Genomic DNA, 25597 nt, shown 5'->3' with positions numbered 1-25597 from the left:
AATACACACTCCTAGCTTCTACAACCCAGGTAATTCTGATATACATTGATGTATGAAGACTACTTATATCAAAAATGCTTCAAAGCCAAGAGAAGCCTTAAGTTCTAGATCTCTTAATGGTCAGTATAGTTTTTACAATTGTATGTGCATGTTAGTCCCTTAGTCATGTCCAATTCTTTGTGACCCCAGGGACTGTGGTGTGCCAGGCTCCTCTTTCCATGGGATTCTCCAGACAAGAATACTCAAGTGCGTTGCCATTTCCTTCTCCAGGGGATCTTCCCGACTAAGGGATTGAACCTAGGTCTCCTTCATTGCAGGCAGATTCGTTATCGTCTGAGCCACCAGGGAAGACTATTTATGTTTAATTGAAGGATAATTGCTCTATAATATTGTGTTGGTTTCTGCCAAACATTGAGTCAGTTGTTTTTTGTTTTTTAATGTACTAAAAAGCAAACATGAGATCTTAGCGAATTTTGCAATGTGGTTTTTCTGACATTTGTCCACTTGGCTGGATAGGTCAGGTATAGCAAGAAGCTCTCTGATGCTAGGTTGAGAAGCAGGTTCCTTGTCATGGTTACCATGATGCATTTTTGTCCATTTGGAATATACTTAAGAATTATTGACCAAATAGATTTCTTCACACTGTAGTTGTCAAGGTGTTTCTCACGGTTAGATGCAATTAAGTATTGATATTCTTAGGTAAGTACCATTACATCAATGATAAAATCATTTTGGATTCTAGGACCAACTGCGAATGGCTTTAGAGAACTGTCTGATTATAGCTGAGTATGAGTTATGGTTTGTGTGTGTATGTGTGCGTGTGCCGGTGGGGGGGGGGAGCGGGGGGTGGCAGGCATATGCACTCAGCAAGCAGACAACAGCTGTTTGGTTACAGGATGAAGCAGGCCAATTGGGAATTATAGAATTATTATTTATTTGCCCAGACCTTACTCAGAACTTGCTGGTTTCTGCAAGATTGGCCTGTGATGTGAATGAAGAGGAATGGACAAGTTTCTACCCCATAGAGACAAAGCTCTTTTGACATGGTCTCTCCAGTTGGACTGAGCCACACATGGTTTTGAGTATGCTTTTTATTTCACCATGAAAGATGTTCTCGAAATGCTGAATAAGGCTGTCCACTGCATCTGCAGCATATCACGGGGTGGGTACAGCAGAAGCTGGGTGGGAGAAAACATGCACACCTGGATACCAACAGTGATCATCTCCAGCCTGCAACTAACTAAAAACTGGGTGATCTGGAGCAAATTAATGACCCTGAGTCCCAGACCCCAGCAGGAACCGAGTAATGACAATGCCTGGCTGTGGGACTCAAGCATCAGTCATTTTTTGAAGAATCCAAGGGATTCCAATGTGCACCCAGGCATAAAAACCACTGACTAGTAACTGATCTGTAGGTTCCCTTCTGGACCAGAAGTACAAATTGAACCTGAATTTTGACAGATGACTGACCACCAGCTGTCCCAGCTCCTTCCCCTTGTTATTTTATTTCTTTTCTTAATTATTTTTCTAATTAGGATCATTAGCTGCTGTATCATAAGACATCTGTAGCCTTAAATCCAGAATCTGGAATGATACATTCAGCCTGAGGCTGGCAGGTCCCACCTCCCAGGACTAGCTGAAACTATGTGTCAGCCCCTCAGTGCTCTTGCCTTATCATTTTAATGAACTTCTTGTTATTTAAAAGTTGGTGCTGGCAGTGTGCCTTCTCTAGGCCCATTTACTAACAGCTGGTTATCACCCTAATTAGAATGTATTGACTTTCTTTTCAGTGCTCTAATTTAGGGTGCAGAAGCTGCCAAGTTGAGGTCAGTTTTGTTTGTGAGATCTAAATCTTACTAAACTGACCTTGACAGCTAAAACCTAAAACCTATTAGAGGATATTTTTACCACATTAAGTGACAGTTTATTAAGGGCTTCACTTGTGGCTCAGCTGGTAAAGAATCCGCCTGCAATGTGGGAGACCTGGGTTCGATCCCCAGGTTGGGAAGATCCCCTGGAGAAGGGAAAGGCTCCAGTATTCTAGCCTAGAGAATTTCATGGATCGTTTAGTCCATGGGGTTGCAAAGAGTCAGACATGACTGAGCGACTTTCATTCACTCATTCACTCCCAAGTGGCTCAGTGTTAAAGAATCTGCCTGCCAATGCAGGAGACCTGGGTTCAATCCCTGGGTTGGGAAGATCCACTGGAGAGGAAAATGGCAACCCATTTCAGTATTCTTGCCAGAGAAATCCCAAGGACAGAGGAGCCTGGTGAGCCACATGGGGTTGAAAAGAGTTGGACATGACTTAGCGATTAAAATAACAACATATCATATAAAATAATATTTTTCTATTACTAAAATTATTAATTGTAATTAGATATGTTAAAAGCTAAAAATATTCCCCAGAATAAATTAATGAATGCATGATAACATATCTCCACTGGAAGTGTTATTTCAAATATTTATGTTATTTTTATTTCATAACATCCAGGGCATAGAATTATGGAATTAGGAGAATTACGGGTTCATCATTTTTCTATGAAATATAAAGAACTGATGTCACCGATGAGTAAGTACTTACCTTCCAAACAGTTCTAATGATTGTAATTGGTTACTATATTCATTCCTTAGTGATTTATTTCTATTAAGCACTTATTTAAACTTTGAAATTTCTAATACCTATGCTAAATTCAAGGATTACACAGATTTAAGGGGAAGATCATGGTTTATTTTCCCACACCTCAGTGTAGGAAGCAAACAAGATATCAACTGTAACAATACAATGAAACATGGACTCTTAGAGGTAAAGATTTTTATGGGAGCTCCAAACCTGGGAAATAATTAATTTTGCTTCAGACAAGACTAGGAGAGGGAAAATGTTGTTTAATTGCTAAGTCGTGTTTAACTCTTTTCGACCCCGTGGACTATAACCCACCAGGCTCCTCTGCCCATGAGATTTCCCAGGCAAGAATACTAGAGGGGGTTGCCATTCCCTTCTCCAGGAGATCTTCACCACCCAGGGACTGAACCCATGTTTCCTGTTTGGCAGGCAGATGTTTTTTTGTTGTTCTCTCTCTTTTTTTTTTTTTTAACTTTACAATATTGTATTGGTTTTGCCATACATCAACATGCATCTGCCACGGGTGTACACGTGTTCCCCATCCTGAACCCCCCTCTCACCTCCCTCCCCGTACCATCCCTCTGGGTCATCCCAGTGCACCAGCCCCAAGCTTCCAGTATCTTGCATCGAACCTGGACTGGCGATTCGTTTCTTATATGATATTATACATGTTTTAATGCCATTCTCCCAAATCATCCCCCCCTCCCTCTCCCACAGAGTCCAGAAGACTGTTTTATACATCTGTGTCTCTTTTGCTGTCTTGCATACAAGGTTGTCGTTACCTCTGAGCCACCTGGGGAAGTTTCACACAGGAAACGGTATATGATTTATTTTCAGGCAAGAAAGGAATAAAAAGAAATAACAGCAGTACAGTAGGACCTCTCACAATCAAAACCTCATTTTATCCTTTATATCTCTAATTCTTTCTCTCTTCTTTTCCCTAAGACTAAAAATAATATATAATTTTGTTACTCAAAATATGTCCATGCACCAGGAGCTTGAAATAAATGGAGACTCTCAGATCCCACCCCGATCTCCTGAAGCAGCATTTGCACTTTTATTTTATTTATTTGATTCCTGGGTGATTTGTATGTATATGAAAGTTTGAGAGACACTGGGCTACACCTTGTGTCTTCATTTCCTTATCTCTCATTCAGACTTTTAAAAAAAGTATTTTATAACTAACTAATGCATGTACGTGTGTAGTTTAAGCAATCAAATAATTCTTTGAGGTTCTTAACAAAAAAACAACAGACTCCTTTCTATTCTTCCTCATCCCTACAAATCAGTTCTGAGAATGAACTACTTTTACATCTTTTAGCTAATTCTTTTAATATTTACCTCCAACTCTAAAATTAATATGATCATATTACTATTTATAGATGTATCCATTTAAGAACTAACCTATACGTCTTATCACAGAAAGTAAGAATTTAACTTTTTTATTACACTTTGACTTTCCTTCCCTCCCCTCCTTCCAACATAATTATATATACAGTTTTGATTAAGCTAATATTTAGTATTTATAGTTTTTAATTATAAAAATTGTTCATTAAACCAAGTAGTACACTTTACAATTTTTTCCTGGAGTTAATTATTGCCTTGCTTTTTATTTGTTTAGATTTTTATGTACCTATGCTGCTGCTGCTGCTGCTGCTGCTGAGTCGCTTCAGTCGTGTACGACTCTGTGCGACCCCATAGACGGCAGCCCACCAGGCCTCGCCGTCCCTGGGATTCTTCATGCAAGAACACTGGAGTGAGTTGCCATTTCCTCCTTCAATGCATGAAAGTGAAAAGTGAAAGTGAAGTCGCTTAGTCATGTCTGACTCTTAGCAACCCCATGGACTGCAGCCTACCAGGCTCCTCCATCCATGGGATTTTCCAGGCAAGAGTACTGGAGTGGGGTGCCATTGCCATACCTATGCCTAATTCTTCCTTATCTCTCTAACAGAACTGTACAAATCCTCTGAATACAGTCAAACTATTCTATCAGTTCTACTTGTTTTTCTTGGAGTCCTTTGTTAAATTCCTATATCCTCCTATTCTAATCTGGGCTGGCTGCTCTATAGGCAGCTAACACAGCTGTCATCCCAGGACTTCCTGTTTCCATTATCTTGGAAAATTCTTTGCCTCTCTTCTGTCCTGAATTTTCTGTTTTTAGGATCTTACTTTCTCCTCTTTTTTTTTTTTTTTTTTAATTTAATCTTTCATTTTTGTGGGGCATATCCTCCAAAAGCTTCTGGAAAGATATATGTGCCAGATATATGTCTATCAGCTTTCAGTACCATTCTCTCCCTGTAGGGTACAGGCCAGAAACCTGAGAACTACATTTCCCAGAATTCTTTGCCAACAGTTCTTGTTTAGTGTAGCCTAATGAAAGGTGCCCATATAACATTTGGAAGGAGAACGTGAGAAAGGGTTCTTCTTCTTCCATCAGAAGTGGTGGCAGATTAACATGAGCTTCTGCAAGTGGCTTTCTCGCATTCACTATTAGATCTAGCAGTTGCAGCTTCATTGGCAGATTTATGTGGTTTCCTGATTGATGCGTAGCTCCAACTCACCTCTTTAGACCTTTCAACAGTGTGAGATCACAATATTAGATCATTTCCTGCTTAGACTACCTATAATAGATTTTTGTCTTCACTGAACACTTAACAAGAGTGGCTCCAAGAAAAAGACCTTCAAAAATAGGATTTTAAGCTTTGTTATTGGAGTTGCTATCTTTGAAACAGTGATGACCTACTTAGTAGTGATATCAATTAATGATCAAATAGTTATATAAATTATCACCTGTATTGAATAGAATGAATTGCCTAATAGTAAAAGTACAGTTTTGGAAGACCAAGTAACTGCTGCAATATGTGAATATCGTTGGAGTGGAAACCACAGATATTTCTGAGGGCACTGGAGAGATTACTGAAAGAAATGATCTCAGGGTTTAAAAATGTCTACTTAAGACATCCTCAGAAAACCAGAATATTTCTATGACTGCCCTCAGTCATAGAAATCTTATCTTTTAGAATTACAGGACCAAAGTAACCAAAAACCAGGCCAAAAGTTCATTCTTTTACACACTGAATAATTGTAAAACAAGTGAATTCATTACTTTACAAAGTCTACTATGTGAAAGTTAAAACATAATAGGAAGGAGTGTGTTATGGACTGCATTGTGTCACTCCAAAATTCATGAACCCCTAACTAATAATGTGTCTGTATTTGGAGGCAGGGACTTTAAAGAGACAGTTAAGGTTAAACAAAGTCATAAGAGTGGGGCCCTAATCCAATATGACTGATGTTCTTCTAAAAGGAAGAGATATCAGGGAAGAATGAGTGCAGAGTAAAGGCAATGTGAAGACATAGAGAGAAGGCAGGCATCTGCAAGGCAAGGAGAGGACCACAGGAGAAACCAAACCTGCCAATACCTTGGTCTTGGACTTCCAGCCTTCAGAACCATGGGAAATAAATTTCTGTTAAGTCACCCCATTGGTGGTATTATTTAATGACAGCCCTAAAAAGCTAATACATCCTCTTAGAGAATACTGCCTTTATCAAAACTTGAGGTAAGACATTGACCACAGGAGCACCAGCTTTCTTGGAAAGTTCTTTACTGGCTGTCCTTAAAGTCTGGGGCTGAGAGCTGAAGATGTTATTGTTGTTCAGTCGCTAAGTTGTGTCTGACTCTTTGTGACCCCATATACTAAAGCACCCTAGGCTTTTTTGTCCTGTACTATTTCCTGGAGTTTGCTCAAATTTATGTCCATTAAGTTGGTGATGCTGTCTAACCATCTCATCCTCTGCTGCCCTCTTTTCCTTTTGCTTTCAATCTTTCCCAGCATCAGGGTCTTTTCTAATGAGTTAGCTTTTCGTATCAGGTGGCCAAAGTATTGGAGCTTCAGTTTCAGCATCAGTCTTTCCAGCTGAAGATACTGGCATAGAAATAGGCTCTTTGATTTAAATGTGAATGATGGATCTCAGAGTGATGGTCCAAGTAGATACTGCCAAGCCAAGATAAGCTGAATAGTGATAATTAGAATGGTTTAATTACAGACATTTCTGAATATGGCCAAGTAATCATGGTGTCCCTAAGACTAAAACAGATAGGCAGCTTTACTTTTATGTGACAATGTTTTACTTTATATATAAAATATAAAAGTTCTAGGTCTGTGATTGGAGGCTTAATGTTTATCACCATGAGGAGTTAATGCTATATATTCTCTTTCTCAGGTCTGAGAAACCGGTCTGAGCAAGTTCTCAAATATTGAACCCCATGAATAGAAGGAAAGGCCTATCTCCTGGAGGAAGAATCCTGTGACATAGCTTCAATCATACATTGTAAGTCATCTACAGAAAAATCCCCAGACATTTCTGGGACTTCTGTATACTGCCTCTGAGATGACACTGCTTCCTAGGGTTCTTTGAATGAAAAAACCATGAAAAATGCCATAATGTTCTTACCGGTTAGCATGGCAATCCATGCAGGTCAAATGATGTAGTGTATTTTATTACTATTTGCCAAATACTCCATTTTCTCTCCCTGCAGTCCTTCAAGATGGCAGAATTATAGCATGAAAAACTCCAGAGTGGCATGTAGATTTGCTCTGACTATGAAATGCAGGCAGGAATGACATATGCCACTCTTTAAGACACAGACACAGTTTTTTTTTTTTAATGTTTTGCATTTTTCTTTTCCCTGTCTCATAAAGTAGGCAGTGCTCCAGAGAGCAGCTACTAGCATGAGTCCTGGAGTGAAACACTGTGGGATATAGTCATAACTAATCAATGATGCTATGGAAAATAAGTAATTATGCTTTGGTTTTCTAAGACACCCATATTTGTGGTTATTTGCTATTGCTGCATAACCTAGACCATTTTGACTGATGTAGCTGTTAAATGGAGTTTACCCAAGTCTTCATCACAGTGGGCTCCCTGGATCCACAGAGTCTTGTGGTTATTTCCCTAGGATGTTATTTGGAACAGATGTGTTAAGACACTAGCAAAATATTCACTCTGATGTGTAGTTTAGTATAGTAGAAACGACAAATTTGTGAACTGAAAGTAATATTGAATCCCTAGAGGAACTGTAGGGATTAATGCTACTATCAAAGACTTGAAAGATGCGTGGATGGTGATGCCTGCAGGCGTACCTCAGAGATATGAAACACTCCAAAATGACGTGGTCACTTCCTGTCATATCCAATCACCAACCACATTTTCCTTATTTGTCAGAATAAGGTCTGTAACATCGGTTCCTTTTGTTGCTTTCTGTGGCTTCCAAGAGATGAAATTATCAGCAGGGCAAAGAGAGATTGAATCTGATACTTGATTTTCAGCAGAAGGGAATTTTTAGAAGCTGTTGATGTCATTGGTACAATTGAACTCTACCCTGAATTTTTTATCTCCTTTAGAAAAAGAGTGACTTTCATCTAGCTTTGTGCTCTATGGAGCATGCCCACAACCATTTAATTTGTGCTCTTTCTATTTTTATCTCTAACTAAATACTTTCTAATTTGCATGTATTATCAGAATCCTGGATTCCAAGACAGCACTTTACTGATTTACTCTGGAGTGTTGCCATTTCTCTGCCTCCTTTCTTGTGTATTTGCTCTTTATTAATAAGATAAGCCCTTCCAATATTGGGCTATGAGTTCCATTTTTATAAGCCTCAGATTGTGTTTATTACACTCCATGAAAATTCCCTGTTTACCAAGCCTGTTCCCTATTCACTGTGCTCTGAAATATAGCATTTTTTGTTAAAATATTGTAAATCAGTAGATTTGAAGTTACATAGTCAAATTACCCAGGGTAAGAAATGCTAGATGCTACATCAAACAAACCACCATATCTCAGTGGCTTGACAGAATAAAAGGTTAATTCTTGCCCCGTAAAGTCCATAGCAGATATTTCTACTTTTCTACTTAGTGGATGGGCTACCAAATGGTTGTTTGGAAACCTAGTCACCTCAGTCTTGTGGAATATTCTTAGAATCCTGTCCATTCAGCCTGTAGATAAGGAAAGATAGAAAGTAGCAAAGACTCCCACAGACAGTTTTTCTGAGTCAGATTTGCAAGTGGAGTAGATTGCTTTTGCTCTCATTACATTGGTCAGAACTCAGCCACATGGCTATACCTAATTGCAAATAAGTCTGGGAAATGTAGACTGGCTGTTAAGTCCAGGAGTAAAGAGAAACAAAATTGGTAAACAGCCAGCCAGTCTCTGCTATAATTGCATATATAGTGATATAAATATAAGATTTGTTGAGAGTTCTGCATCTTGCTTTAATTTTCGGAGTTCAGTCGCTCAGTTGTGTCTGACTATTTGTGACCCCATGGACTGCAGCACGCCAGGCTTTCCTGTTCATCACCAACTCCTGGAGTTTACTCAAACTCATGTCCATCGAGTTGGTGATGCCCTCCAACTATCTCATCCTCTATCGTCCCCTTCTCCACCTGCCTTCAATCTTTCCCAGCATCAGGGTCATTCCAGTGAGCCAGCTGTTCTCATCAGGTGGCCAAAGTATTGGAGCTTCAGCTTCAGCATCAGTTCTTCCAGTGAATATTTAGGACTGATTTCTTTTAGGATTGACTGATTTGATCTCCTTGCAGTCCAAGGGACTCTTAAGAGTCTTCTCCAACACAATAGTTCAAAAGCATCAATTCTTCAGCACTCAGCTTTCTTAGTGGTCCAGCTTTCACATCCATACATAACTACTGGAAAAACCATAGCTTTGACTAGATGGGCCTTTGTCGGCAAAGTAATGTCTCTGCTTTTTAATATGCTGTCTAGGTTGGTCATAACTTTTCTTCGAAGGAGCAAGCGTCTTTAATTTCATGGCTGCAGTCACCATCTGCAGTGATTTTGGAGCCCAAGAAAATAAAGTCTGTCACTGTTTCCATTGTTTTCCCATCTATTTGCCATGATGTGATGGGATTGGATGCCATGATCTTAGTTTTAGGAATGCTGAGTTTTAAGTCAGCTTTTTCACTCTCTTCTTTCACTTTTATCAAGAGACTCTTTAGTTCCTCTTCGCTTTCTGCCATAAGGGTGGTGTCATCTGCATATCTGAGGTTATTGATATTTCTCCCAGCAATCTTGATTCCAGTTTGAGCTTAATCCAGCCCGGCATTTCGCATGATGTACTCTGCATATAAATTAAATGAATAGGGTGACAATATACAGCCTTGACATATTTCTTTCCCAATTTGGAGTCAGTCTGTTGTTCCATGTCTGGTTCTAACTGTTGCTTCTTGACCTGCATACAGATTTCTCAGGAGGCAGGTCAGGTGGTCTGGTATTCCCATCTCTTTAAGAATTATCCACAGTTTGGTGTGATCCACACAGTCAAAGCCTTTTGTGTAGTCAGTGAAGCAGAAGTAGATGTTTTTCTGGAACTCTCTCACTTTTTCTGTGATCCATTGGATGTTGGCAATTTGATGTCTGGTTCCTCTGCCTTGTCTAAATCCAGTTTGAACATCTGGAAGTTCTCGGTTCATGTACTGTTGAAGCCTAGCTTGGAGAATTTTGAGCATTACTTTACTGGTGTGTGAGATGAGTGCAATAGTGTGGTAGTTTGAATTCTTTGGCATTGCTTTTCTTGGGAATTGGAATGAAAGCTGACCTTTTCAAGTCCTGTGGCCACTGCTGAATTTTCCAAATTTGCTGGCATATTGAGTGCAGATATTTTAACGGCATCATCTTTCAGGATTTGAAATAGCTCCAATGGAATTCCATCACCTCCACTAGCTTTGTTCATAGTGATGATTCCTGAGGCCCACTTGACTTCATATTCCAGGATGTCTGGTTCTAGGTGAGTGATCACATCATCATGGTTATCTGGGTCATTAAGATATTTTTTGTATAGTTCTTCTGTGTATTCTTGCTACCTCTTCTTAATATCTTATGCTTCTGTTAGGTCCATACCATTTCTGTCCTTTATTGTGCTCATCTTTGCGTGAAATGTTCCCTTGGTATCTAATTTTCCTGAAGCAATCTCTAGTCTTTCCCATTCTATTGTTTTCCTATATTTCTTTGCATTTATCACTGAGGCTTTCTTATCTCTCCTTGCTATTCTTTGGAATTCTGCATTCAGATGGGTATATCTTTCTTTTCTCCTTTGCCTTTCAGCTCCTTTTCTCAGCTATTTGTAAGGATTCCTCAGACAACCATTTTGCCTTTTTGCATTTCTTTTTCTTGGGGATGGTCTTGATCACTGCCTCCTGTCATGTCTGCATTATGATGACAATGTCATAATGACTTCCTTGCTTGTAGTTTATAGTTCTGCCAATAACCCTAAAGGGCCTCAGTAGATGTATCTTCTTCGAATACTGTTTTTATTGTGTCTTTTTCCTGTCTTTCTTAAATGACAAACTCTTCATAATATCTCCATAATTTGGCTCCAGGGCTTCCCTGATGGCTCAGTGGGTAAAGAATCCACTTGCAATGCTGGAGACACAGGAGACATAGGTTCAATCCCTGGGTCAGAAGGATTCACTGGAGGAGGAAATGGCAACCCACTCCAGTATTCTTGCCTGAAAAATCCCATGGATAGAGGAGCCTGGCAGGCTACAGTCCAAAGGTTCGCAAAGAATTGGACATTACTGAGTGACTAAGCATGCATACATGCAATTTGGAAAAGGTCAATTTTCATTCCAATCCCAAAGAAAGGCAATGCCAAAGAATGCTCAAACTACCGCACAATTGCACTCATCTCACATGCTAACAAAGTAATGCTCAAAATTCCCCAAGCCAGGCTTCAACCGTACGTGAACCATGAACTTTCAGATGTTCAAGCTGGATTAAAAAAGGCAGAGGAACCAGTGATCAAATTGCCAACATCTGTTGGATCATCGAAAAAGCAAGAGAGTCCCAGAAGAACATCTACTTCTGCATCATTGACTATGCTAAAGTCTTTTACTGTGTGGATCACACCACACTGTGGAAAATTCTGAAAGAGATCAGAATACCAGACCACTTGACCTGCCTCCTGAGAAATCTGTGTGCAAGTCAAGCAGCAACAGTTAGAACTGGACATGGAACAACAGACTGGTTCCAAACAGGGAAAGGAATACATCAAGGCTGTATTTGTCACCCTGATTATTTAACTTATATGCAGAGTACATCATGAGAAACCCTGGCATGGATGAAGCACAAGCTAGAATCAAGATTTCTGGGAGAAATATCAATAACCTCAGACATGCAGAAGACACCACCCATATGGCAGAAAGCAAAGAGGAACTAAAGACTCTCTTGATGAAAGTGAAAGAGAAGAGTGAAAAAGTTGGCTTAAAACTCAACATTCATAAAACTAAATATCATGGTATCTGGTCCCATCATTTCATGGCAAATAGATGGGGAAACAATGTAAAAAGTGACAGACTTTATTTTTCTGGGCTCCAAAGTTACTGCAGATGGTGACTGCAGCCATGGAATTAAAAAACACTTGCTCCTTGGAAGAAAAGTTATGACCAACCTAGACAGCATATTAAAAAGCAGAGACATTACTTTGCCAACAAAGGTCCATCTAGTCAAAGCTATGGTTTTTCCAGTAGTCATGTATGGATGTGATAGTTGGGCCACTATGAAAGCTGAGTGCTGAAGAATTGATGCTTTTGAACTGTAGTGTTGGAGAAGACTCTTGAGAGTCCCTAGGACAGCAAGGAGATCCAACCAGTCCATTCTAAAGGAAATCAGACCTGAATATTCAGTGCAAGGACTAATACTGAAGCTGAAACTCTGATACTTTGGCCACCTGATGCGAAGAACTGACTCATTTGTAAAGACCCTGATGCTGGGAAAGATTGAAGGTGGGAGGAGAAGGGGATGACAGAGGATGAGATGGTTGGATGGCATCACCAACTTAATGGACATGAGTTTGAGTAAACTCCGGGAGTCAGTGATGAACAGGGAGGCCTGGTGTGCTGTCGTCCATGGGGTTGCAAAGATTCGGACATGACTGAGTGACTGAACTGAACTGAACTGAAGCATGCATACATGCAATTTGCCTCCATTTTATTTAGCCAATATTTTCTCCCATTAACTTTACTCATAGTTGTAAGTGTATGGATCGAGTGGTTGTATTTGGCCTGGGATCCAAACACCTAAATCCTGTGATGTTGTACTTCTCTTCCTTAACCCCACTGTACAATCCACAGAACAAGGCCAGGGAAATGATACTCTTCACTGTTATGAGCATCAGTTAGTATTTTCGGTCCATAAAAATGATCCCCAAACTTAGTGACTTAAAGCAGCACACATTTATTATTCCTTGGGATTCTGTGGGTTGCTGGTCAGTTCTTTTGGTCAAGGCTGGCTCGGCTGGAGTGGATGTTCTGGAATGGCCTTGCTCATGTATCAGGGATTTCAGCCAGGGTGCTGGGGAGTAGCTAAGTGTTAACATGGTATGTCTTCCTCCAGAGTCTGACTTGGGCTGTTGGAGTGATGGCACAGGGGTTCCAAACAACACGAGGTGGCAAGCTCCAGTGCACACATTCTTTTCATGCTTCTGTTGGCATCATCTTAACAATCAGATAGAGGAAAAGTAAAGGAAATTTTCCTCTTGACTGACAGAAAATTGAGGAGGAAAAAGAATCATGGAAATTTCCTTTGAGCAGGGAATTTTGATATGGTGAGGGAGTAGAAAGTGGAGGTGCCCTCTTGTTGACATTCAATATCACAGAGTAAAGGTACTTATAGGAAATTAATGGACTTGAAAACAGTGCCAAGAAGGAAAATCATGTATTAGAGAACACTGATAACAGGCTTCTTTCTCATCTGCTTCAAAGTTTACTTCTGTCTGAGTCTGTAACGCACTGTCTTGTTTAGAATGCCATCTTGGCTTCTGTTTACAACTTGTAGGTCCTTTCTTCAGATGCCTCTACTTGCCTACCTAATATGCATCAGCCTCTTCTTCATTACTAGCAGAATACTAGTTCTATTTATTTTACATTTTGTCAGCTTCTTTTAGGGCTAGGTCTTCCCTGGTGGCTCAGATGGTAAAGTATCCTCCTGCACTGTGGGAGACCTGGGTTCGATCCTTTGTTTGGAAAGATCCCCTGAAGAAGGGAATGTGTACCCACTCTAGTATTCTGGCCTGGAGAATCCCATGAACAGAGAAACCTGGCAGAAATGGTTAGGTGACACAGTTCTGGCTTATCTGCTAAAGATTTCCAGTAAATTTTTGCTTTCTTGATGTAGGTACCACCTTTCCCCTCTTTGTTGCTTTCTTCTTCCTATCGAGGATGAAGATGTTAGGCTGGAGATGGAGCAGCCATCTTGTGGCTATAAGGCAACCATAAGGCTGAAAGTCATATGTTAAGAATGGAGAAGTCAAAAATTAAAATGATCTCAAAGACTTGACATCATGGATTTGCTGTAATCAGTCTTGCTTGCCTACTTTCAGACTCTGTGTCGTGAAAACAGTAAGTGGCTCTATTTATTTGTATCACTGTTTATAGCTTTCTTTTATATGCAGACCGACAATCCCAACTGACATAGCCTTTAGATCCTTTCAAATATCTCATCTCCCCCATGAAGCTCTCTTTATTTGATAAATATTAATCTCTCTTCTTCTTGACCACTGCAGCACTCCCATTTATAATATGTTTTAATTAGTTTCCTGTTGCTGCTGTAACAAATTACTATGGATTTGGTGGCTTAAAATATCAGAAATCTGTTATTTACAGTTCTGGAAGAAATCTAAAATGAGATGGTAAGTCTGTATTCTTTATAGAGATTCTAGGGAAGAATCCATTTTTGCCTTTTCTAGTTTCTAGAGACTGCCACATTCTTTGGCTTGTCTCCCCACATCATTCCAACATCTGCTTCTTTTTTTTTTTTTTAACATTTTCTTTTGATGTGGACCAGTTTTAAAAGTCTTTTTTCTTAAAATTTGTTATGATATTGCTTCTGTTTTATGCTTTATTTTTTTAGCCCCAAAGCATGTGTGGGATCTTAGCTACCCACCCAGGGATAGAACCCGCATCCCCTGTATTGGAAGATGAAGTTTTAACCACTGGACCGCCAGGGAAGTCCCCAACATCTGCTTCTTTTGTCACATCTCTGATTCTCTTTCTGTTCTCTCATAAAGACCTTTGTGATTACAGCTGGCCTGCCAGAATAATCTGGGATAATTTCTTCATCTCAAGATCTTTAATGTAATCACACCCACAGAGTTTTTTTTGCCATAGAAGGTAAAACATTCCCAAGGGTTTGGAGATCAGATCTTTGGGGGGACCATTATTTTGTCTTCCAGATATGCCTTATATTTGTGTATCTGTAATACAGTTTAACCCACATATTTAATTTAGCCCTATATTTTATATTCTTTCTAATTATTTTGTGTGGAAGTCTCATTTTCTTGTCCAAGTATAAATCCCCTAGAGGTGTGTATCCCCCACACTGCTGGCCACATACCTATTGGTTTTAAAGTTGTTTTCATTGACAAGTGCTGTCTCTTTGGTATAAAGACAAACACCAAAATATCCTTATTTTAATCAACTTCTATAAAAATGTATTTGCTCTACTTATTTCACAGGGGTCTCAATTCTCATTATGTAATAAAAATATATAAACTCTCATAATAAGCCTGAGGTGGAAAGTAGTCTTTATTAGCACCTGGTAATCATGTTTTAGGAAGGATCATAATGGTATTCAGGTTGTTTTTGCACCAGTAATGGGGTGTTTGGGCTTTCCCTGGTGGCTCAGTGGTAAGAATCCACCTGCCAATGCAGGAGATATGAGTTTGATCCCTGGGTTGGGAAAATGCCCTAGAGAAGGAAATGGCAACCCACTGCAGTATTCTCGCCTGGGAAATTTCATGAACAGAGGAGCCTGGTGGGCTACAGTCTATGGGGTAACAAAAGAGCTGGGCATGACTTAGCAACTAAACAGCAACAAATAGGGTGTGTGAATTATTTAGTCATTGTACATTTGTTTTCAAATACTTTTTGCATGGTTAACTGAACTTTAGACTTTTTTCATAAAAAATTTTCAAAGAATTGTAGAAAGAAATGTCCAGTGATTACCTATAAACTCACAACCAAGACTGAGCAAAATATACACACGTTCATGATTTTTTGGATGACTCATTTTAAGATAAATTGCAAATAATCAATTTTTATTCATTGCCTTTAAGAAGTGACAATTAATATACATTTCTTCCGTTTCTTGAGAATCATTAAATTATGGCTGGAGTTGGTGAACATTTTGTTTTATATAGGTTTTCTCTCCTTTAAAAAATATCTGGTGTGCTTCAGGTCACTGTAAACTGAGGCCCCTTCTCCCCACTAGAACATCTGTAAACAATCGCTTTTCTCTTTCAAACACATAATTAATTTTGACTAAATTTTATTTTAATAACTATACTCTCTACATTCCTTTTAATTTCTTAACTAGTTTCCTGGAAAAAAGTCACTTAATTTCCATTTAATTTGGGGTCAATCCTCATTCCAAGTTGTTACAGTGATGTTTGCATGCTAGGAGACTAAAGGAGTAATTGTTTTGGTCTTGATGTTTTCTATCCTGTCATATTTGAACATTTGTACTAGTTCTTGGCTGCTTTGTTTCTTTCTCAGAAAAAAGAATTTGGACATACTTTAACTTAATACACACTTACGCAATTCCTTTGCCCTTGCTCTGATGAAAGGAATTATGGGTACTCTTTTTTACTTTCTCCAAAAATTTTTGTCATGATTAGAACCAACTAATGTCAATCTTAAAATAATTAAAGTATCAAAACTACAATGAGGTACTACTTCACACTTGTTAGAATGGCTATCATCAAAAAGACAACACATAGCAAGTGCTGGCAAGGATTTGAAGAAAAGGGAACTCTTGTATACTGGTGGTGAGATTGTAAGTTGGTACAGGAACTATGGAAAACAGTAGTGAGTTCTTTGCCGAATTAAAAATAGAACTACCATACAATCTAGAATTTCACTTCTGAGTGTTCCTCCGAAGAAAACAAAAACCCTAATCAAAGAGATATATGCACTCTAGTGCTTACTGCAACACTATTTACAATAGCCAAGATACAGAAGCAACCCAAGTACCTACCCATCTACAGAGAGATGGATAAAGAAAATATGGTATGTATGTGTGTACACACACACACACACACACACACACAAGAATATTACTCAGTCATAAAAATGAAGTCTTGCCATTTGTAATAATATGAATGAATCTAGGAGATATTATCGGAGAAGGCAATGGCACCCTACTCCAGTACTCTTGCCTGGAAAATCCCATGGATGGAGGAACCTGGTAGGTTGCAGTCCATGGGGTCGCTAGGAGTCGGACACGACTGAGCGACTTCACGTTCATTTTTTCACTTTCATGCATTGGAGAAGGAAATGGCAGCCCATTCCAGTGTTCTTGCCTGGAGAATCCCAGGGACGGGGGAGCCTGGTGGGCTGCCGTCTCTGGGGTCACACAGAGTCGGACACGACTGAAGCGACTTAGCAGCAGCAGCAGCAGAGGATATTATGCTAAGCAAAATAAGTCAGACAGAGAAAGACAAATACTACGTGATCTCACTTATGTGTGAAATCTAAGAAACAAAACAAAAACAGACTTATAGGTACAGAGAACAAATAGGTGGTGTCTGAGGTGAGAAGGGTAAGGGGATTAGGGAAGTGGTGAGGATGGCTAAGAGGTACAAACCTTAGGTTATACAATAAGCAGATCACAAGGATGTAATATATAGCATAAAAGAATAAAGTCAATAATATAGTAATTACTTTGTATGAGGACAGATGATTACTAGGCTTATTGTGATGATCATCTCATAATGTATGCAAATGTCAAATCATTATATAGTATACCTGAAATTAACATAATATTGTATATAAGCTATATTTCCATTTTTAAATAAGAATGATAAAAATACAGTTTTCAAGTAAACAAAGCATTGGAATTTTTGCTGTAACTCTCTCATTTCAGAGTGACAAATTATCTCCCAATCACACATCTTTCACTTAAAAATTTGAGTTCAGCAAAAATCTTCAAGCTAGAGATTTGACTTTTAGTAAGTCAGATGGTTGCTGTTCCCAGAAATTTGAGTTGTCTAGATGAACTAAGTATACTGCTTAAGACAGTCTTTAGGAGAGAGACGTGGTCACTATTCTCTCTCTCTCTCTTCCTGCTTTTCTCTTTTTTCACTTCTAATTAGGATAAAGATTCACAAAGCAGCTTCACTCTACACCTAGGTAAGAACTCTGATGGTCATTATCCTAATAAAAGTAGTTTGTCTTTCTAAATGTAAATCCCTTTCTTAGCAAAGACATTCTCAAGCTTTATTCCCTCTTTCCATCTCAAGACTTTAAACTTCTATTTAACCAGTGATCATAGCCAGCATTTTCACTTAACATATTTCACAGAGTAATCTAGAGCTTTTATTGTCTTAGGTAATTCTCTTATTTTTAGCATAATTCCTGGCTTTATTTAGAGTGAAAAACCTCATCCATTTCTGTTTTAAAGTATCCTCATTTTATCTTTATTTTTTTCGATTAGATCAACATTTATTGCAAAACTACAAGCAGGTTTTCTCATCCAAATGCTTTGGCTATACTGATACAAAGGTGTATTTAGAGAAAAATCAAGAGTTTAAGATAATACAGTTCCAGTTATCTGTGTATACATACAAATTTTGTTTTATTTACTTATTTTTATTCTTTTCTATTATGTTTATTAAGGATATTGAATATAGTTCCTTGTGCTAGACAGTAGAACTCTGCTTTTTATTCATTCTATATAGAATAGTTTGCATCTGCTAGTCTCAAATTCCCAATCCAACTCTCCCCCATCCCCCCTCCCCCCTGACAACCATAAGTCTGCTCTCTATGCCTGTGTGTCTGTTCGTTTTGTAGATAAGATCATTTCTGTCACGTTTTAGATTCTAAATATAAATGACATCTCATGGTATTTGTCTTTCTATTTATGACTTATTTTGCTTAGTATGATAACCTCTAGGTCCATCTATTGTATCCATGTAGCTGCAAATTGCATTATTTCATCCTTTCTATGGCTAAGTAATATTACATTGTGTGCATATATATGTGGGTCTCTCTCTCTTAAATATATATATTTATTTATATTTATATGCTTAGTTGTGTTGGACTCTGTGACCCCATGAACTATAGTCTCCTATGGCTCTTCTGTCCATGGAATTCTCCAGGCAATACTACTAGAGAGGGTAGCCATTCCCTTCTCCAGGGGATCTTTCTGACCCAGGGATAAAACTCTAGTTTCCTGCATTGAAGGCAGATTCTTTACTGTCTGAGCCACCAGGGAAGCCCCATGTATATATATGTATGAGTGTGAGCATGAGTGTGTGTGTATATTTAAAATCACATCTTTATTCATCTGTCAGTGGACATTTGTGCTGCTGTGAATACAGGCACACATGTATCTTTTTGAATTATAAATTTGCCCAGATATATGTCCAGGAGTAGAACTGCTAGATCATACAATGATTCTATCTTCAATTTTTTGAGGAATGTCCATACCATTCTGCATAGTGGCTGCACTGATTCACAGTCCCGCAAGCAGTGTAGGAGGAGCCCCTTTTCTCCACATCCTCGCAAGCACTTGCTGTTTGTAGACTTTTTGATGATGGCTGTTCTGACTGGTATGAGGTGGTGGTTTGTTGTAGTTTTGATTGGCACTTCTCTATCTTATTTTATCTTTAAAGAGCCAACAATGAACATTTATTGTTTGAATAAATAATAAATTACCTTAGTGTTTGAATCTATTGTTTCCCACCATAAATTTTGGTCACAAGTATGTCTTACTTAGAAAAAACTGACCCAAGTACTAGCATGAAAAATAGGTACCATCATAAAAAGGCAGTAGTATGTGTGATTTTTATTTTAGAGTTACATGTCATAAAACCATTCCACTCTGATATTATAAGCAAATATTATACAACAGTAAATGTTATTTCCATTCATGTTAAGCTATTGGAGTTTGAAGAATTCTTAAAATAATCTAAAATTGGTATTTCGTGTTTAGCATTTGATTTCATTTGAGATCACAAAAATCATCAAGTCAGCTAATAATGTATTTATGCAATAACTCAGGTGTATTTCCTAAAATGTCTTAAGAACCTTAAATAATTTTTGAGAAATGTTTCTTCTAAGAAAGGAATGCTTTACACTTGGAATAATAGAAAAAAGTGTTCTGTGAAAAGAATTCAAACAACAGGATTCTCAGACTATTACTATTCTGACACCAATTCTCTGACACCTACTAGGTGTCCTGCAATTCAATTCTGACACTAATATTAACACCCAGATTTAGCATAAACCCCAAGGGCTTCAGAGCTCAATCCTCCAGAAGACTACACTCACTTCAGACTCCAGCCCCAAGTCTCAGAGGCTATCTTCTCTTCTAAAGACCAGTCGTAAATTTGGGGTTCCTCTGAGCCCTTCACATTCAGGAATTTCCCAGAACAACTCACTGAACTCACTAAAAGTGTTATACTTACCACTGCAGTTTCATTATAGAGGATATAGACTAGGAATGACCACATGCAAGACAGACATGGGGCAAGGTCAGGGGGAGGGTGCATGGAGCTTCTCTGTGTCCTCTTCTCGTGGAATCCCAGCACATCACTATGTTCACCAACCAGGAAGCTCCTCCAAGCTTGGGTCCAGAGTTATTATTAGGGTTTCTTTCCTGGGCATGGTTGATTAAATCATTGGCTGTATGATGAACTCAATCTCTAGCAACCCTGCCCTCTCCAGAGGTCAAGCTGCCTAAAGTTCCAACGCTCTAATTGTGTGATTGTTCTTTTTGATGGCCAGCCCTCACCCTGAAGTTATCTAGGCATCCACCTGGAGCCACCTCAGTTCAGAGATGCTTCTATCATTCTGTGTATTAATGTGCTGAGATAACTGTATAAGAGTATACCATGGACTTCTCTCTCCACAGATACATCAGTAAGACACCTTCAGACACAGAAGTGCATGCAGAGCACCAGCTGAGAGTGGACAGGAGTACCTGACCAGTGGAAAAGAATATACAGAACCATGCAAAACTTGGTAGGATGAAGGAACTAGGAGGAAAAACGGGAGTGTTAGTAGGACCGGACCTACCCTCGGTGGGTGGGGGAACTGAAACAGGGGTCCGACCCCCACATAGGGGCAACTGTCTGTGTCAGAGGAGAAACATTTGAGGCTGAGAGTGAAACAGCTGACCTGTGGTAGCCTAAATGGAATGAGAATCAGACAGTCCTTGCCACAGACATATATAAAAGGTCCCCTGGAAGGTGTAGTGGCTGGGAGCTGGAGTTTACGGATTGTGGAGCAATCCTAGGGAGAGATCTGCTGTTGACTGTGGAGAGATGGATTGAGGGGATGTGAGGGAGGAGACTGTGGTGGGAAATGCCTGTGGAGGAAAGCTGGGCAGCTGTGAAAGCAAGGCTGAGTCATACACAGGGGGTGGAGCCATCACCATAGCCTCTCCCTCCCCACACGCCAGCATTGGCAGCTGAACAATAGAGAGGCTGGCCCATCAAACACCTGACACACTGAACTAGAGTAGGACCCACCCAGGGTGCCCCTTTAAGTGCCTGACACGCCTCTCTAGAGAATAGGACCCCAGCCAGGGGAGGCCCTCTATGTGCCTGACACGCCGAACAACAGAGAAGGATCCCAGGCATGGGAGCCCTCTAAGTTCCTGAATGGGCAGAGCTACAGAGAAAGACTGGCCAAAGAGGCCTTCTGATCACCAGCTACAGGAGGTTTTAAAAAAGACTGATCGGGCCATAATTCTTGTGGCAGAGGCAGTCCGTGTCCCTGCACACTTGGCGCCTCCAGGGTCCCTGCAAGCCAAGCAGCTATGCTACCTTCACACTCAACTCCTACTGGGGCAGAACTGCAACAGGCAAAAAAAGTCTTGCATCTACGCACGCAGTGTCACTTCGGTCATGTCCGACTCTTTGAGACCCTGTGGACTATAGCCTGCCAGACTTCTTGGTTGGGGAGGGGTTCTCTGTAGTTCAGTGCATTCAGCAGGGTTCTCCAGGCAGGAATACTGGAGTGTATTGGCCAATACTGGTTGCCATACCCTTCTAGAGCACTATATTTCCTGCTGCCCTAGCCACTAACTCCCCTGAGTACCTGGTGATACCAGAACCCCTGTGACCCAAGCAGCCGCACCACCTCCACACCTGGCCCTCACAGGGGTAAGCCCAAGTCCTCCAGGGCAGCCTCAGGAACAAACCCCAGTGGACGACCCACATGTAGAGGTGGAAATAAAACCACAATTGAAATTCAGGGGCAGTGTGGCTAAGGAAGAAGACCTAAAACCTTGCTGTACAAACGGCAGGTTAAATCCACATGATCAACTAGGCAGACTCTGTGTCTATGGAATATACAAAAGGTCATTGAAAGCTTCCATAAAAGAAAACACACTAGTTCTGATGCCTGTGGACATTGGGAGCAAGAACACACAGGAGTAGTTACAATCTGAGCTGCCCCCACAGCAGGTCAACAGATCAGCACGGTGTCGGAAGGCATTCTAGGGAGCTGAGGTGGACTGTGACTCCCAGTGAGGGAAAGGATTCTAACAGCAGTGACTCAAGAAAAAAATTTATTATTCTTATGTTTTGACTTGTTCTGTAGATTCTTTTGGATTCTTTTTTCTTTTTCCTTTTTTTCCCCCTACAAGCTCTCACTGTTTGCAGATGACATGATACTATACATAGAAAACCTTAAAGATAGTATCAAACTATGGCTGTGCCATCATGACTGTGGCTCAGATCCTGAACTCCTTATTGCCAAATTCAGACTGAAATTGAAGAAAGTGGAGAAAACCACTAGACAATTCAGGTATGACCTAAGTCAAATCCTTCATGACTATACAGTGGAAGTGAGAAATAGATTTAAGGGACTAGATCTGATAGACAGAGTGCCTGATGGACTATGGATGGAGGTTTGTGACATTGTACAGGAGACAGGAACCAAGACCATCCCCAAGAAAAAGAAATGCAAAAAAGCAAAATGGCTGTCTGAGGAGGCCTTACAAATAGCTGTGAAAAGAAGGGAAGCAAAAAGCAAAAGAGAGAAGGAAAAATATACCCATTTGAATGCAGAGTTCCAAAGAATAGCAAGGAGAGATAAGAAAGCCTTCCTCAGTGATCAGTGAAAAGAAATAGAGGAAAACAACAGAATGGGAAAAACTAGAGATTGCTTCAAGAGAATTAGAGATACCAAGGGAACATTTCATGCAAAGATGGGCTCGATAAAGGACAGAAATGGTACGGACCTAACAGAAGCAGAAGATATTAAGAAGAGGTAGCAAGAATACACAGAAGAACTGTACAAAAAAGATCTCCATGACTCAGATAATCATGATGGTGTGATCACTCACCTAGAGCCAGACATCCTGGGATGTGAAGTCAAATGGGCCTTAGAAAGCATCACTACAAACAAAGCTAGTGGAGGTGATGGGATTCCAGTGGAGCTATTTCAAATCCTGAAAGATGATGCTGTGAAAGTGCTACACTCAATATGCCAGCAAATTTGGAAAACTCAGCAGTGGCCACAGGACTGGAAAATGTCAGTTTTCATTCCAATCCCAAAAAAAGGCAATGCCAAAGAATGCTCAAACTATCACACAATTACACTCATCTCACACGCTAGTAAAGTGATGCTTAAAATTCTCCAAGCCAGGCTTCAGCAACATGTGAACCGTGAACTTCCAGATGTTCAAGCTGGTTTTAGAAAAGTCAGAGGAACCAGAGATCAAATTTCTCAACATCCGATGGATCGTTGAAAAAGCAAGAGAGTTCCAGAAAAACATCTATTTCTGCTTTATTGACTATGCCAAAGCCTTTGACTATGTGGATCACAATAAACTATGGAAAATTCTGAAAGAGATGGGAATACCAGACCACCTAATTTGCCTCTTGAGAAATTTGTAAGCAGATCAGGAAGCAACAGTTAGAACTGGACATGGAACAACAGACTGGTTCCAAATAGGAAAAGGAGTATGTCAAGGCTGTATATTGTTACCCAACCCACTCCAGTATTCTTGCCTGGAAAATCCCATGGACTGAGGAGCCTGGTGGGCTACAATCGATGGGGTCACAAAGAGTCAGACACGACTGAGTGACTGAACTGAACTGAACTGAATGCATATATATGAAATCTAGAAAAAATAATACTGAAGTATTTACTTACAGGGTAGCAGTGGAGAAACATACAGAGAATAGACTTATGGACATGGGGAGAGGGGGGAAGAGGGTGAGATGTATGGAAAGAGTAACATGGAAACTTATATTACCATATGTAAATGAGATAGCCAACGGGAATTTGCTGTATGGCTCAGGAAACTCAAACAGTGGCTCTGTATCAACCTAGAGGGATGGTATGGGGAGGAAGATGGGAGAGAGGTTCAAAAGGGAGGGGAGATATGTATATCTATGGCTGACTCATGTTGAGGTTTGACAGAAAACAACAAAATTCTGTAAATCAATTATCCTTAAATAAAAAAATTAATTAATTTTTAAAAAAGTATACCATGGACTGGGTGGCTTAAATAACAGAAATTTATTTTCTCATAGTTCTGGAGGCTACCACTGCAAGATCAAGGGGTTAGCAAGCTTAATTTCTTCTGAGGCATCTCTCCTTTTCTTGTACATGGCCCTCTTCTCCCTGTCTTCACAAGGTCTTACCTCTGTGCGTGTCTGTGTCCTCATTTTGTCTTCTTATAAGGACACCAGTCACATTGGATTAGGGCCCCACCCTTATGATCTCATTTAACTTAATTACCTCTTTAAAGACTCTCTCTCCCAAGACAGTCACAGACTCAGGTAATGAAGGTTAGGACTTCACCTATAAATTTTGAGGTGACACAATTCATCCCATAACACTCAGGAAATCCTAAAGGTTTTTGAAGCTCTGTGCTAGGAACCAAAGACCAGATGCATTCTTTATTATTCCATAATAATCTTCACATATTCCATTTGCTCATCTCCTTCATAGAAACACCTCTAAGTGTCGACTAATAGCTACGTCCTAGAGATAAATGCAAATAAGTGGCTTTGTTTTGCTGCCTAGAGATTGGTGGGGCAGACCACCTTTTTGGAGGGAATGCTCTGTCTGCTCCTGGAAATCATATTCTGAAGACCGTGAGGAATGTCCTGTTTAAAAACTTGAAGTAGACTGAAAGGAGTATTCCTTTATTTCAGATCCATTTTCTGCTGTTCATTTCTTCACTTCTCAGCACCTACACATTTTTTTCCCCAACTCAAGCTTTCTTCTGTCCACACTAGAAAAATGAGTTCAGAAATAATTTTGTCCATATTTGTATGCACTTAAATGAGCATGTATATTTGCACTAAAGTCTTACCTTCTCGAATTCTTATACTCTTGAAATTGCCCCAGGATGGTGGCTTCTTGGCTATAAGTTTGGTATTCACTACAACGTGTGTGTGTGTGTGTGTGTGTGTGCATGCACATGCTCAGTCACACCCAATTCTTTGCAGCCACATGGACTGCAACCTGTACGGCTCCTCTGTCCATGGAATTTTCCAGGCAAAAATACTGGAGTGGGTCGCCATTCCCTACTCCTGGGTCAGGAAGACCCAGGGATTGAACCTGCATCTTTTGTGTCTCTTGCATTGGCAAGCAGATTCTTTACCACTAGCACCACCTAAGAAACTTCCCCCCTTCTCCCTGTCCCGCCCCCGGCCCTGCTCAGTACAAGGTAAATGATACTTTCACATTTTTTCCCTTTATAATTATCTTGTTTCTGAACTCATCAAATGGAAGATCACAAAACGTCTCAGTTCAGTTTTTTAGTATATATGTACTTTGTCAAAGGACAAATATTATTATTTTGATGGGAATTGATTCCATGTTGCTTGTTACAGCTCTGAAAACTTTCATTAGGTCTTGCCTTCACTTCAACTGTAGAAACTTGTGATTCCTGAGGGCAGGCAGGAAATAGAGTTGGGAGTGAGATTATTCTC

The 25597-nt window shown here is 39.9% G+C and overlaps 1 long non-coding RNA gene across 1 annotated transcript in view; it reads left to right on the top strand.

Annotated features, from left to right (window-relative positions):
• Positions 1-24115, top strand: part of LOC147375949 (uncharacterized) — a 56340-nt gene extending 32225 nt beyond the window's left edge. The window contains exons 2-5 of the long non-coding RNA XR_015160592.1: positions 2494-2571; positions 4244-4378; positions 6847-6954; positions 20551-24115. This is a non-coding gene — a long non-coding RNA (uncharacterized LOC147375949). The remainder of the gene's footprint in view (positions 1-2493; positions 2572-4243; positions 4379-6846; positions 6955-20550) is intronic.
• The last annotated feature ends 1482 nt before the right edge of the window (positions 24116-25597 follow it).

This window comes from Bos grunniens, chromosome 3 (genome assembly GCF_055505025.1).
Source record: "Bos grunniens cultivar Pamir isolate PY7600 chromosome 3, Bosgru_T2T1.0, whole genome shotgun sequence".
Lineage (NCBI taxonomy): Eukaryota > Metazoa > Chordata > Mammalia > Artiodactyla > Bovidae > Bos > Bos grunniens.
Note: the sequence above shows the minus strand (reverse complement) of the source record. Positions and strands in the feature narration are given on the sequence as shown.